Source organism: Stegodyphus dumicola, chromosome 10, assembly GCF_044657685.1.
Source record: "Stegodyphus dumicola isolate Sdum_Otavi_A_Nest chromosome 10, ASM4465768v1".
Lineage (NCBI taxonomy): Eukaryota > Metazoa > Arthropoda > Arachnida > Araneae > Eresidae > Stegodyphus > Stegodyphus dumicola.
In genome coordinates, this window is record NC_140777.1 from 77,140,163 (window position 1) to 77,155,808 (window position 15,646).

Consider the following 15,646-nt stretch of genomic DNA (forward strand, 5'->3'; position numbering starts at 1 on the left):
ACATTAAAATCTCTCGCGACCCCAGAATTTTGCTACGCGACCCCAAATGGGGTCGCGACCCATAGTTTAAGAAGCCCTGCTCTATATGGTAAATCTGAAATATATCAAAGGAAGAATATTTAAGCCATTTATAACCCGTTTAAGGAAACTTGGTTTGCCTGATGAATTCCTGAAATAAAATAACTTGGCAGTTAGTTGCAACTGATGGGTTTTAAATAATGAGTGGTTCAAACCGCTTATTAATGATGTGCACTCGACACCATCAATCTTCTAAAAGTACAAGAGAATTAAAATGCTCTCTTGAGCTGTGAAACCTCGAGAGAGAAATTTTAAGAATTAATAGGATTTTAAGTACTAGGTGGGATGTTGCCAATTTGAGTAGTATTTTTGCTATTCGGCAATGGTTTGAGCGGTTTTGCTCCACATTATATATGTGCTAAAGTAGATGAGAAACGAACAGAACTGTGTGATATGTGTACGAAATCCTAGTAAAAAAATCAGACTGCAAAACATCACCTATATCAACTTCATTTTAGATACTGCTTTCATGTACAGTGTTCTTCAAGCATTAGCAAGAATTAGTAGACGTAGCAAAACAAGCACGTGACATCACAATTTACACTGCTTCTAGAAAAATAACACATCAAATTTAATTAGTTTATGAAAGAAATCCAAACAAGAGACCTTATTATCTGGAAGTCTGAAAGCCAAATAAAAAGAAGGTTTTAACTTAAAGGTTTTAACTAAAAAGATGTTTCAATGGAAAATGGGACAAGACGTCGAGAAAGGAAACCTTATTCAACGAAATCTTCTCGCAGTATGAGCTGCAGGTGACCTACTTTTTAGCAAGAAAATGTATTGATATTTTGCAATGAACCAAGATATTGAACTGTAAGATGTAGCCAAATGATATTTAACAAAACGCAAATAATGAATCTGGAAGAAAGTTCTCGATTCGAGAAATCTTAAGAGAATTTTAAAAATAGCTCATTTCTTATACCCGTTTCAGAATCAATCAGGAGTTCCTCCTTTCAGTAAGCATAATCGTGGCTTTTCACAAAAAATTTAGTAGGGATTCTATTAAGCGGGTTCATACACCTTAAACCCCTTATGATATTTGAATATGTGACAGTTGCAAGAATTGGAATACCTTATTTATTTTAAAAGTAATTACTTCCAACTTTTTATGGCTGACGACATTATATAGCTGTTTTCTGAAATCGTAATCAGAAAGTTTGTGTTGATACAAATATTTTTGTAATTTAATCCGCTTTGTGACAAAAATTTTCGTCATGTTTCCACCTTGCGCGCACAGTTTAAAATTATCTGTCGCATTATTTCATTCCATAATTTGCATACAGCTTTTATATCATATGGAAGCTACTGTAAACCAAAAAAACTGAGAATTTCATATTAAATTTTTATTTTATTTGGAGTTGAGTTTATAAAATGTATTTTATTACAAAATCTGTAAAGTTTTCGTGCATAAAATTTTTTAATATTAAAATATTAATCAGGTTTTGGGTTCAGTTAGAAAATAGTGCCGATATAAAGAATTCCATCAAATTTCAAGTATGTACCATTAGCCATCTTTAAAATATCATGCGCGCAAGGTGGAAAAATGACGAAACATTTTGTCACAAAGCGGATTAAATTACAAAAATATTTGTGGCAACACAAACTTTCTGGTTACTAATTTCCAAAGCAGCTATATTATGTAGTCAGCTGTAAACAGTTGGAGGTAATTACTTTAAAAATAAATAAAATATCTCAATTCTTGCAACAGTCACATAATTCGATACTCATAAGGGGTTTAAGGTGTATGGGCCCCCTTAAGAGCTTGATGGCTTTTAAGTACTATAGTGAACGTTTTGTTTATAAAACGGGTAGGTCTCTCTTTCAGTTAGATAAGCCTTAAGGGGCTCATAAACCTTAAACCCCTTATGATCTTCGAATATGTGACTGTTGCACGAAGTGAGATATTTTATTTATTTTAAAAGCAATTACTTCCAACGTTGTACAGATGACTACATAATATAGCTGCTTTAGAAACTAGTAACCAGAAAGTGTGTGTTGCCACAAACAGTTTTGTAATTTAATCCGCTGTGCAACAAAAGTTTTCGTCATGTTTCCACCTTGCGCGCATGATATTTTAAAAATGGCTAATGGTACATACTTGAAATTGGATGGAATTCTTTATATGGGCACTATTTTCTAACTGAACCAAAAATTCGATGAATATTTTAGTATAAAAAAATATACGTGAAAACATTACAGATTTTTTAAATAAAGTACATTTTATAAACTCAACTCCAAATAAAATAAAAATTTAATATGAAATTCTTAGAATTTTAGGTTCACAGTAGGTTCCAAATGTTATAAAAGCTATATATTAAATATGGAATTAAATTATGCAACAGAATGTTTTAAACTGTGCGCGCAAGGTGGAAAGATGACTAAAAATTTTACCACAAATCGGATTAAATTATAAAAATATTTGTGGCAACACAAACTTTCTGATGTCTATTTCAGAAAGCAGCTATATTATGTAGTCAGCTGTAAAACGTTGGTAGTAATTGCTTTTAAAATAAATAAGTTATTCCAATTTTTGCGACAGTCACCTATTCGAAGATCTTATGGGTTTTAAGGTGCATGAGTCCCCTTAAACGAATGTGAAGTCATATTTTTTAAAGAAGATGGACCCCAAGAAGGAAATAGAGGAATAGGAAAGTTATGAGTAAACAATAATCTCCTACAAATCTTGAACGTATAGCAAATTATTTAATATAAAGTGTATAATGAATTTAAAGTAAAATTGTCATTGGTTGAGTGCCTTTATTGTTTACAAGTTCAGCTAAAAATGATGATTACTAAGGATATCATTGATAGCTTTTAAGAAAACATGCACTAGTAAAAGGAATAATGAAAACTATGTTCTTTTCATGTATTTCAGTATTCTATATGTAATATTTTAGACATTTATCCTATCGGTCATTATTTAGCCAATGCCATACTTATATATTCAAAAAAAAAAATGGCATAAATGATAAAGCAAACCATAATTGATAAACAAATGTGAATTTGCACTGAAAATCAAAAACAAGTACCCACCCGTCGTCCCAAAAAGAAAATCATGAAATTTAAATTTGCTTTTCATAAAGCAGATATAAATCTGAATAATGTCTTTTAGTACTTTTTTTTAAATACTCAGCTTAGAAGTTAGCGTAAAATATGAACAGAGTATTCTAAGGAGGAATATTTCTACTCTCCAATATGATCTGCTAAGCTAAAAAGAATCATTGAAAAAATACAAGTAGAAACGAAATGTTTGTTTGGTTTTATCCAGTTACAATTTTTCCAGTATAAAAAAAAGTTGTACTTCAACGGCCACATTACGACAAATCTGCATTATAAACAAAAGAAAACAAATTTTAAAATGATATAAAAACGTAGCTTCTGAATATTATTTGTTCCTTCATTCTCAGTTGATCACTTGATCGAGAATGTGAACATAAGTTAGTGAAAAGATGAAGATTTTATAGGTTGGGATAAGATAGTTATTTGGTTCTTTAAGCAGCAATGTAATTTAGAACATTCTTGTAAAAAAACACAATTAATGTTCCCCTTTGCTGTAGGCATTGGAATGGCTGGTTCACCCATAAGTACAGACATTAAAGCACGACAAAATTTGAATAATTCGTATATGCAGGAATAGTCTAAATATTTCATGGATATTAAATGCTTTAAGCTGCCCAAGCTAATCTTTCATTTTTCCAGACATTCAAAACTTACGTGAAGATATTTAATTGCTCATCTGCTTTAGAAGTTTCAAAAATATATTTCTTCATTTATTTTATTAGAAACACAGAAATTTTCATGTTCTCTAAATGCGCAAGGATAGAAGATAAAGTATTCAAGAGCTAGCAAACTGAATAATGCATCCAAAAGAAAATTAAAAAGTCCAATATTATGAGAAATAAATCTGCATTTACTTAAACAAGCTATTCAGAATTAAAACAATGTATTCTGAAATATCTACATCTTAACACACTGTAGATTTTAATAAGTAATGCGTTAGTTTTGTAGAAATGCTATAATGTTAAGTATTTATTACCATCAGATTTCAAGTACAAAATATGAGTATTATATAGAATAGTAACGTTAAAACTGAAACTATAAAAAGGAATATTTAAAGCTATGTAGTCATGAGAATTAAAGGTTTTGTGTATAAATTCCAAATTTAATTGCATAAATGATCACATCAGCCAAAGCTTCGAGACAGAATATGAAATTTAAAAGGAAATATAAACTAGATAGTTAAATTCAGTTTACTTGCAAACAAAATACTTCAAAATTGTCTAATTCGATATAATTAAAGTGTTAAGAATAGTCAGTGAAATTCTCAAACACGTGTTACTAAATAAATTGGCTAGGAGTTATAAAATTAACTAAATTTATTTACTTAAAAATCAACCAAACCTTGGAAGCAATATACCTGCTTTTTGAAACTGCTATAGCTTGGGAACTCGAACGGCAGTTAAATACAGCTTCACATGTTATTCAAATTTTGTGTATATTTTTAATGTAAAATATCGATTTTAACGTCAGGAAGATTTTTAGTTATGGTTTTATGTACTACATAATATATGAAATTAGAAGTATTAAGTGCAAATTTACATCAATAATCCATTAGCTCCTTAGAAAGTATTCTACGAAGGCATTCTATTCCTAAGACATCCTTCGTGTGCTTTCCCATACTCAACAGATTATCCATTCTTGATAGATTTAAACAGATTTTGTTAAAAAATCCCAATTATTCGTATTTGATTATCATTACCATTTAAAAAGAATCTTCAAATAAAATACCAACATTTTTATCTCATTTATTCATTTTGAATGTATTGTTGCGTGCATATGGGTTCATAATAGATTTAATGCACACAAGTCCGATGATAGGTTAATAATATTTATTTTATCAAATTAAACAATGTTCTGCAATGTTTCATAGAAATACTCGTACAGGTGTCCACAGTATCACACAGTACAATCATTAGTTACGCCTCAAACTACTAAGAGCTTGTAGTGTAAAGCAACGACGCAATTGTAAAGCGTATCTAAAGAGAAATCTAACAGGGAAACATCTTCGATCTTACTTTGAACTAATAACTCGCAGCAATAATAACTAAAGAACTAAGAGCAGATGCTTTCTCTGGCCTTATATTGTTTTCAACCGGCGACCGAGATATTTCTAGAACTTTCTGCTTCTCGAAATTACAGGAAAGCAATATGAGGATCCAATTACGGTTACAGCTAACATAGTGGTAAATTACATTTATTCAATTACAGCACATATTTCGGTGATACAGGGTCCGGACCAAAATGTAGCCGAATGGTTTCCAATTTTAGCGAAATTTGGCGACAAAATAAGTCGCCGAAACCGTTGTTAGTTTGGCGATATCTCTCGATACTACCGAGATACCCATTTGCCTTATCTTAAATGCACATGCCCTGTATTCTTACTTTTCCAGCATAGCTTTTCTTTAGACTTTTCATGTTACATTACACAAAAAAGAAATACAACATTTTTACTTATAATTCCACCAAAATTACTTAAGTACAAAATACGTAACGATATATATGGCCAATAAGTTGCAAACCCAAGATCAATATTTTATTGGGCCACCTTTTGCACGGATAACAGCTATGATTTCTTTGGGCATCGAATCTATATGCTTCTGGAGTGAATTTGCTTCCAAAAAATACCATGCATTGGCTATGCAGCTTTTCTGATCTTGTAAATTAGATAGAAGATGAGAGTGCTGTCGGTTACGTCAATCGACCATATCCCGCAAATTTTCTATGTCTTTAAAGTCCAGGCTATACGGTAGCCAGGGAAGGTGTTGGAAGTCAGACTGATGTTCAGCGAACCAATTTCGAACACTTCTGGCACGATCGATAGTTGCATTATCGTCCATGAAGGATCCGTCGCCATCAGGGTAAAAAGCAACATTGCTTGATGTATTTGATCTGACAGCATATCTAGGTACCTCATGCCTGTTTGTTTACGAGAGCGCCACTTCCATGCCAGCAGATTATGCCGCATATCATGATACTCCCACCAGACCCTTGCACAGTGCGAGTAAGGCAAGATGGCTTCATGGGTTTCTCGCCAAATTTGACGTCTTTCATCAGTGCAAAATAAGGTGTAGCATGATTCATTGGACCAATTCTTAGACGTCCAGTGTCGTCTTTTCTGACACCACTACAAACGAACCCTTGCATGTCGGGAAGAAGTGAGAGGTTTTCTGCGAGGCACCCGACTATGTCTTATGTCGTGAAATTTATGTATATTAATGTTTTGCTTTAAGTTATCATTATTCAAGTATTTTTTTATTTGTATTCATTTATATTCGTAAAATGTTAAAAGCTGGTTATTCTTGTCACAGCTGTTTTTGTAACAAAGACAGGAACCTTTCATTTGAGCATTTCTGTAAACGAAAGTGACATCTGCTTTATGGCTTCTTTTTTACTAATAGAAGAACTGAAGGCAGTTAGGTGATTGTCGAATTTCTTCTCTGGGGGCTTTACTAAATTTGGCAGTAAAGGAAGTCGTAAATCGGCTTACTCGTTTTCACTTGCTTTCTCGTTTTGTGTTGTGTTGCAAAGGATATAGACGGGTTTTATTCTGGAAGGTGGGTGTTCTTTAAATTTTGGCAGTTGGAATCATATCGCTAGTTTTTCCCTGTTAGCTGGGGGATCGAGTTATATTTCTCACCTTTCTCTCGAGCATAGATGCCCGGTCGCTTTGCAAATTTTTTGATTCGTTGTGGGGGGGGGGTAATTTCTCAGCTAAAGATAAAAATAATAGTCTAGGGTTGGTGAAATTTAGTTTTATGATTTTTTAATGATGACCACAAAAGGAGGAAGAGAGACCAAGTTTACCTCGGAGCTGGCACGAGAGGAGAATTTATTCAGATATGGGCTTGCTAAGAAAAATGTAGAGGAGAAAGAGCGGGGTGGCTTGACTCTTGCGGGTATTGCTCTCGCCAGTTGTGGCAGAGTCAGATTTGAGTTGGGTGATGGAACAGTAGAAAAGGGAAAATGTATGCGCTTCCGCACTCGGAGAAATGGACATTCCTGAAGAGTCCTCGTCGAACCTGAATGACTGTGTTTCTCCGTTCATTTGCTTCCATCCATAATTACTGATTTCCAGGCTTGAGCCGATTTAGAAATTTGTGCGAGATATTTCAGGCGTGCATTGTGCGATCTCTTTCTTCAGCACTCGAGAAATGGACATTCCTGAAGAGTCCTCGTCGAACCTGAATGATTGCGTTTCTTCGTGCATCTGCTTCTATACATAATTACGGATTTCCAGGCTTTTTCAGTTAGAATTCCACAAGATGTTACCTTTTCTTTGAACTCTTGGTTCGCCCTGATTTGTGAAAGAAAAATTCAGAAGTTTTAATGATTCATGTGGTTTTGCTGATGTCGCCGATATGTACCAACTTCTTGTGATGATGGATTCCTTCGACGAACTGTGAGTTCCATTATGTATTTTTATTTTCAGGAATCATAAGTTATTTGGAGGTAAAAAGTTAACTAGTTAAAGTTATTTTAGTGGAAATGGAAAATTAATTTATTACTGGGAAAATTAATTTTAATAATGAGAAAATTGCTTAATATACTAAAGAGAATTTAAAATTATTGCCTTTAAAATATGTAATTCTGTAAACTGAAAATTCTTGATTAGTTTATGTGGACCCATTTTAAATAGATAATTCGCGGATAATCATGGCAATCGCTTGTTAATTTTGCAAGTTTGACCTTTGAAAATATACATAATATGGAATATTAATTACTGTTGTATATAAAGGTAATCTGAGCAGCTATCTGAAATTGGATATTCGAGAAATTAATAAATGTGTTTGATTTATATATTATGTTTTATTTTTTTATTTTAGTGTGTAATTTACTGTGGTCTGCCATGTTACTGTATTTGTTTGAAACGGGAGGCTTTTAAGAAACATGGAGTTTTAGAGAATTTGGTGTTATTGTTTTATCTTTTTTTGATTCATAGCGTGACCATTTTTACTAACGTATACGTTTAATGATTTGAAAATGTGTTTAGTTTTATTAAGGAAATCTTATGATGATTATTTTAGGGTAGTTTGTCAGACACCAGTCAGTTAAAATTTAAGTTTAAAACATTTTTAAAGTTAAATCCCCTAATTTTCAGCTATTAAGATCATTGTTTACGACATACTGCTTAGACGATTTCAGTTTATATATTTCTTTCGATGAATTTAAATTTCTTCAAATATTATTGTATTTATACTCAAAAGTAAGAAAGGCAGTAAATACGTTTGAACAAAGATTCATTCTACAGGAAATAAAAATACATTTTGAAAGGAACAATGCTCAGTTACCAAAAAATATCATAACTAATATAATACTAGATAAAAACGGGCAAACAAAATACTAAAAATATTTTTTTTCTTATTTTGGCAAAGAAATGTGGAATAAATTAGATTTATATAATATGATTAAAAAGAAATGAAGCAGTAACTGCTTTTTATAAAGTTACTGTGTAAACTCAAAGAAGACATTAATGTGTATTTACACAGAGAGCGATTTATTTCTTCATAATAGGAATATCATGTAAGCAAATAATAATTAAGTTCTTTTTTCATCAGAAATATATTCAACTTCGATCGCTGCAAACAAATGTAAATTAGAAATTTTACGTTATATGCTATCAGAAAGGCAGAATTATGTAATTATAAAGCCATCATGTTATTTTAAAGAATTAAAAAATATCCAATCCAGAAAAGAATTTCATTGTAAAAGAGCTGAGTTTATATGGATATTTAAAAGGTAACTAGATAATAAATAAACAATGAATTTATACCCGCTTCCATAAATATTGTTTTCAATTTTCCGTGAAAATGTCTAAGCAATTTATTTTATCACTTTACTCAAACTCTTTCTGAAATTTTAGGAAATGTGATGATAAACGATATTTACCTCCTTGTATATGTTTGCGTGACATCTGTATGTACGGACAGAATAAAGTACTCTTTTTTCCGAAATGGATTAAAAAAGGATTTAAAATTGATTCAGAAGAATTTTCTTCGCGACGGATGTATGTATCTCTCATAACTCAAAAACGAGTTACCTCAGAACTTTGAATATGGTACTGCAGTAAAATGCAGTTGTGCACCTACCTTCTTTTTGCAATCGTCCGCACGAAAAATATACAAATTTATACACATATCTACACCCACTCTAATACTCACCACCTAGATAATTTGCATGCAATAGTTGTAGAATTATCAACAATTTAAATGATGTTTAAGTGGGACTAAGCCTAACGCAACACCCATTTGTTTACATTAGAAACTTAGTAGAATAGTGAATTATGTAAGTTTCTGCACCTTCAGTGTCTTTTTGCCGAGTGTGACCAAAAGTAAACTTTCAGTTTTATGCCCAGAAAAATCTACCTTCTCCCCCGCTGGACGACTTGCTTGTTTTTGAACATAGAAACTCTATTTTTATTTTATAAACTTTTTTTAACTGCTTTAACTGTATTGGTGTTTTATGTTTTTCTACATTTTAAAATTTTTAATAAAGATGTTTTGAGTTTTTTTGGGGGGGCGGGAGCTTCCCGCAAAGTGAAAACTGAATTAATTAACCATGAAATATAACTCTAGTGGAATTCCAGGAAATAAGTTTAAATGATACGGAGCAAAAAATTTGTATAATTTAATAGGCTGTGCAAAGAATTCATGCGGTATCTACATCAGACATTTTAATCAGTGCTAGGTTTATTTAAAGTGGCAATTTCAATCTACTGAGCGGTAATGAGCTATTTCTTTTATTCTTGAGCGGTAATGAGCTATAACACAGAATGAAAATATAAAAATGCCAATTTATAATGATATTTACGTTTTTACTTTTTTCCAAAGCATTTCCTTTCAACGAAAGATCTATCAACATGTAATTAGCTCGAATGATTAAGGTTTCAGTCATGGTGAAAGAATTTGCAAGATAAACTGCCTTTTATTAATTCCACATATGATGAAAACCACGGTTCGTCCATATAGCCAAGGACATCAGTAGAGATTTCAGCACGATTTGAACTATTAATACTGACGAATTTCGTGTACGTGGACATTATAGGACACAGGAGAAACATAGTATATTACATCTTAATTTTTACTATAAGAAAGCCCACCAGCCACATTACCATGTTTTTAATGTTTACATAACTTTGCTTATGCAAAGAGCCCACCAGCGGCCGAGCGGTAAAGTCGCTGAACACTGGTAGTTCGGTACGAGGTTCAAATCTCGCGAATGGGCTGGCTGCCTGGGCTTTTTCGTGGTTTTCCCCATATGTAACGTGAATACGAGCCAGTTTCCCTTAGAAAGTCCTCCACGAAGGCATCCCTCCCCTTAGGCAGATAGCCCTCGTGTGCTTTGCCATAATTAAATAATCTAATCCATTCCAATCCAATCCATCTTAAGTATTGTATCCTTCAATTTGAAATGAAACAACCGATTACGTATTTACATAAAGACAAATCTTTTTCCTTAGCTCAAACCACGATAAAAACTAAGTGAAAAAATCATGACATAATAATAGTTACATCAAAACAACTAAAGGAAAGCTGCAAATATTTTAAAGAAATATGTACAATAGTAAAATTCAAAGTGTAAGAAAGTGCACCGTCCGGCAAACTTTCCGAAATGGACATACATAATGCTACATAATGATCTACATAATGAAAGAAACTTCAAACAAGATCAAGCTTGGCATATGCGAATAAAAGGACTTCTTGAATTTTCTTTTGAATTTCAAAACATTTCACATGTTCAGTTGTTCCATATGCATCGGATTTATTAATTCGGCTACCATCTTGATGATGATAAACTGAACTGTCACATTGTGATGGGTATATAGGGCCATCAGGTGTTGAGCAATGGAACGGTTGAAAATACTGGTAATTTTGTCCAATTCGCGCCCTGGCAAACGACTTTCTGCATAGGTTTTCGCAATTTTGTCTGTATGTTACGCAAACAATGGCCTGTTTTCTTTGAAAAGGCCTCCATAAAGACATCTCTGTATTAGGCAATAGCCTTGCAATGGTTAGCAAAAATTTGCTGGAGTGATTTGCTAAAAACTACCGAAGAAATTTACACACTTTTAAAACAATTTCGATAAAAAATTGGAAAAAAGAAATGTTTTGAAATAAAAATTTCTAGAGATAGATTATCATTCGAAATGAGAAAATATGGTGTGCTATTTTTAAATTTATTCTTCTTTCTAAATGCCGTATGCAAAAAAACTGTGGATTGAAGGATATGTTTTTTCAATAAAAGATTCCCATTGTATAATTCAAAAAGGTTGTGAAATGCTTCGTAGGTCATTTTCCATATTTCAGAAAGGTTCTGAATCACTTCACCGTCTTAAGGAACTCCAATATTTGCTTTTTCCTCCTCCAAAGATAAATGTTCTACATCTGAACGTTAATAGATGTAGTAATGATTCTTCAACCCTTTCACCAGCTGTCAAGATCCTATTTTAAAAACCGCTTACTCCTCTCCCTACCCTGGGAAAAAATGTCTTCGCTAACCTCTTTTCTGAAAATTAAAAAGACTATTCCATAAATGTACGCTTTTAAATGAAAAGTAGTTCCATTGCAATACCAGCTGAACAGGCCTCGAAGTGCATTCCTGTTTCCTGTCTTTACAGCTGAAATTATCCTTGAGACATTCTGACCCAATCACATCTTTTCATTTTTTACTGCATTCTCGGGGGAGGAGGGTGATAGTGGAAAACATGAAGTGAGAGTGTCCGTGAAGAATAGCGATGGAGGCTACATTTAACCCCGACGAATGTGTGACTTTGCTAAGTTCTGTCGACAATTTTCAAATGCATATATCCCTCTCGGGGTAAATGATGAAATGATTTTAATTTTAATTTAGAAATAAACATCATTATTAATCACACTGGAAAAAACTGTCAGTTATTATTTCTACATCGAAAAAGATTCCAAAAGTGCGTAGTGTTTTTAACGGTTCTAAAGTTAAAACTTTGGCAACAAGAAGAAATCCACCGACGCAGAAGTCATTTGCAAAGTCAATAAATACAGCTATAATAACAATAAGTGAAATAGTAAACAAAATTTTAAGATTTAGAAAAGCTAAAAAACCATAATGTCCACCTGCTGTTGTCGAGAGATTTGTTTTAATGCAGAATAATTTGTACAAGTCCACGTGAAACCTATTTAGCAGGAGATAAATGGAATGCACTTGATGAAGCCTGGATTAATCTAAATGACTGCAACAAAAAAAGGCATTTTATTATCGAAAACAAAGACAAAAAACTGCGAAAACCTGATTCCGTCAATGAAAGCAAGGTTTCAGTAAGGAATTTATGACCATTTCAGAGCTCTCATACAATAAGAAATTAACAATAAGAAGAAAGGGAAAAATGCAAAAGTCAACATAAAACATACCATCAAGCGAAAGTTTTATATCGGATATTTATAGAGGAAATTCCATTTCTTTCCATGAATTTTAAAGAATGGACATTCATTAAGACAACAACAGCAAGTAATACATCTAAAAGTGCCGCTGCATTCCTTAAAAAATGAAAAATGATGCAGGTTATATATGTTTTCAGCTTATTCTTGGAAGGTCCCTTGAGCTTCCATGTATGGACTATTGTGTCTCTAGTGTTTTAAAAAGAACCTCTTATAACAGCAAAGTGACTAAGATTGATGGACTGGGAAAAGAAGAGGAAGATAAATTGAAATCAATATCCCTGTCTCTTTACGAAAAATAAATCTATCACGGAAATTACGATGCAGACTTATAGTGCAAGATAAACGCTATCAGAGCAAACATTTAAATAAATACCCTTTCTACATTTTAAACGACCCCGAAATCTTTCTAAATATGTGTAAACGCTCTTTGTGTTTCGTTCCTTAATCAAGAACTTAATTATATGAAAAGGCGTTCAGAACATGAGAAATGCGAGAATTAAAAGATGTGCAAGACCTTCTGTAAATGATCCGATGCAAGATTCAAGATGAAAATGATTAAACTAATAGTTGAAATTCTTTTAGGGGACTGAAACGCATGACTTAACAAAAGTTTCCAATTTATCCTCAAGCAAAGGAAGCTAAAATTACTTACTTATTGACTAAGCAGTTGTTTTTGTTTTACTTTTAACTATATATAGAAATTTTCTCAAAAACACATTCCAAGAACGGTCGAATAATTAGTCATTCAGCCTTATCAACACCAAGAACGGTGATATAGATCGGTTATCAAAAGGGATAGATGAATGTTACACACAAGAAAAGGCGGCAAGCGCGTAAATACAGCCTCATTGTGTGCGGGAGTAGAGCTTGTATTACCCCCAGGGGGTTTCGTACTAATAGGCAGACTTGGTTACCCATACCCAGTGTACTTCTAGCCGAATGATCTGGGATAGCGCTGAAAAATATTACTTCTTGGAAAAGGATATATGTTGATGTCTGAAAGTACATCACTGATTGTTGCTGACAAATGCTGGTTGATAGATCTAAGGGCATATTAATGAAAATTGCTAGGGCAACATAGCGTCGATGCAGGCAACATGACATCCATGCAGGTCCTGCCGTCATTTTACTATTATACTTAGTATAAGTATAGGTTGAAGTAAGGTCGGCACGTATGTGTTCCCGTAGGCACAATATGCATCGCCGGCCCTTGTTAACAGATGAGTTGGAGCGCAATAAGCAGCACAGACGCTATAAAAACATATGCATTCTCCGGACTGCTGTTTTAATATGAATTTAGAAAATGATTGCAGTACTTTTAAGATCCATGGAGTTGCATAAGTAGAATATTTAGACAGAGCTGCTACCGAACAAACCTCTTGTTTTGCAAATAAAATTTAAAAAGAGGATTCAGGGGTGCCTACACCATAAAAGGACAAAGATATTGAATGGAAGCCAGAACTGTTTCCTGATGTGTCAACGTTCACACTACTCGTCATCTTAAGGTGGGTTTATGTGTGGAGAACTCTAGTGGAAATTAGCAACTATTTCAAGCAACAAAATTCTTCATTGATGTAGTCAGCGTTTCTTGAAGTTAGCTTCATCGTTCAAAATGATAACGTCTCCATTCCTCGAGTTCCTATTCGGATTGCTCAATCATGGTTTAAAGAATATAAAGATTAAATTACATATTTTTATTGCCTTACATACTCACCAGACATTAATATCATTGAACCATTGTGGTCTCAGCTAGAAACGAAAGTGAAACTTCGATTTCATTCACCAGTTACTCTCAAAGAATTAGAGAGGTTTCTTATAGAAAAATGGTATAAAATACCATTGGAAATTGTACTATTTAGAACTTGCATGGCATCATTCTAAGAATACCAGATTACCATTCAAATAACAGATTTGTATCTACACCATATTGGTACATAATTATTCATTTTTTAGGTTTCCTCATCACTTAGTGCTATACTTAGAGTTACATATTTAGCATACAGGAAAACAGAGGCCATTTAATTCCTCTGTATGAGAGCTAAAGTTTTCTTAATTTTTATTACTATTGCAAACGTCACGCAACATAAGCTTCTTCTTTCTTACGAGTGACGTATTCAGCACTATTTCGCATACATTGTTAGCGTTCTTAGAAAAAATGAGAAATGCAATATTGTTGCATGCCTACACAATACATTTATACAAACATAATAGATTAAGTCATTACTGAAATTAATAGACAGCATTATAGCCAAAATTTCTAATTACAAATTCAGAAATATGTAAACTGAATTACTCACATGCATATTACATTTATTCACATGCAATCGCAATAGATGCGCTAGCAAAAAATCCTCTGATGTTACTGACTTGTTTGCTTGCTATTACTAATTAGTTTTGTAATATTTATTGTATCTAGTTCGCTACGTCTCAGATTAAAAATGATACACTGAATTTCATTCCCACATTCTGTTGACAATCTGTGGCTTATGAGTCACGAACTGAAATTAATTCATCAAACAGTGACTTGTCTCACGCAAACCTTTTATGTAAAAAGGTTTCTTGCAACACGCACGTCCTGTCCAAATAAATAAATTAGGCCACACCCAATTCATCTTTGTCTGAGTATTTTTATTCTTGCTTATTTAGAACATCCAGCTGAATATTTTGTATTGAATATAAAATTTTCTTTAAATTCATTATGAAAGCTAAACATTTTTAAGTTATCCTTTAGAAAACATGGATTATATTTCGGATTTTTGATATTGTAAGTTAATGCTGCAACTCACAGTTGATAAGTTAGAAAAAAATATTTTTTATTTCCATATGCAAAAAGAAATATAAGAATGCAAGGTTGTGGTGAGAACAAAAGAAGCAGATTTTACTTGATTCCGATTTTTTTTTTCTTTTCCAATGGAAATACAAATATATTTCGTTAAAAGGAAAACGCAAAATCTGGTGATGTAATTTATGCCATATGCAACATAGCAAATTATCATTTTTAAATCTGAATACATGAAAATAATAGTCAATTTTATGCAGAATAATTTCTATCTGAGAAAACTCTTCCATTTGCTGCCCGAAGTTCGCTGCTAAAATTA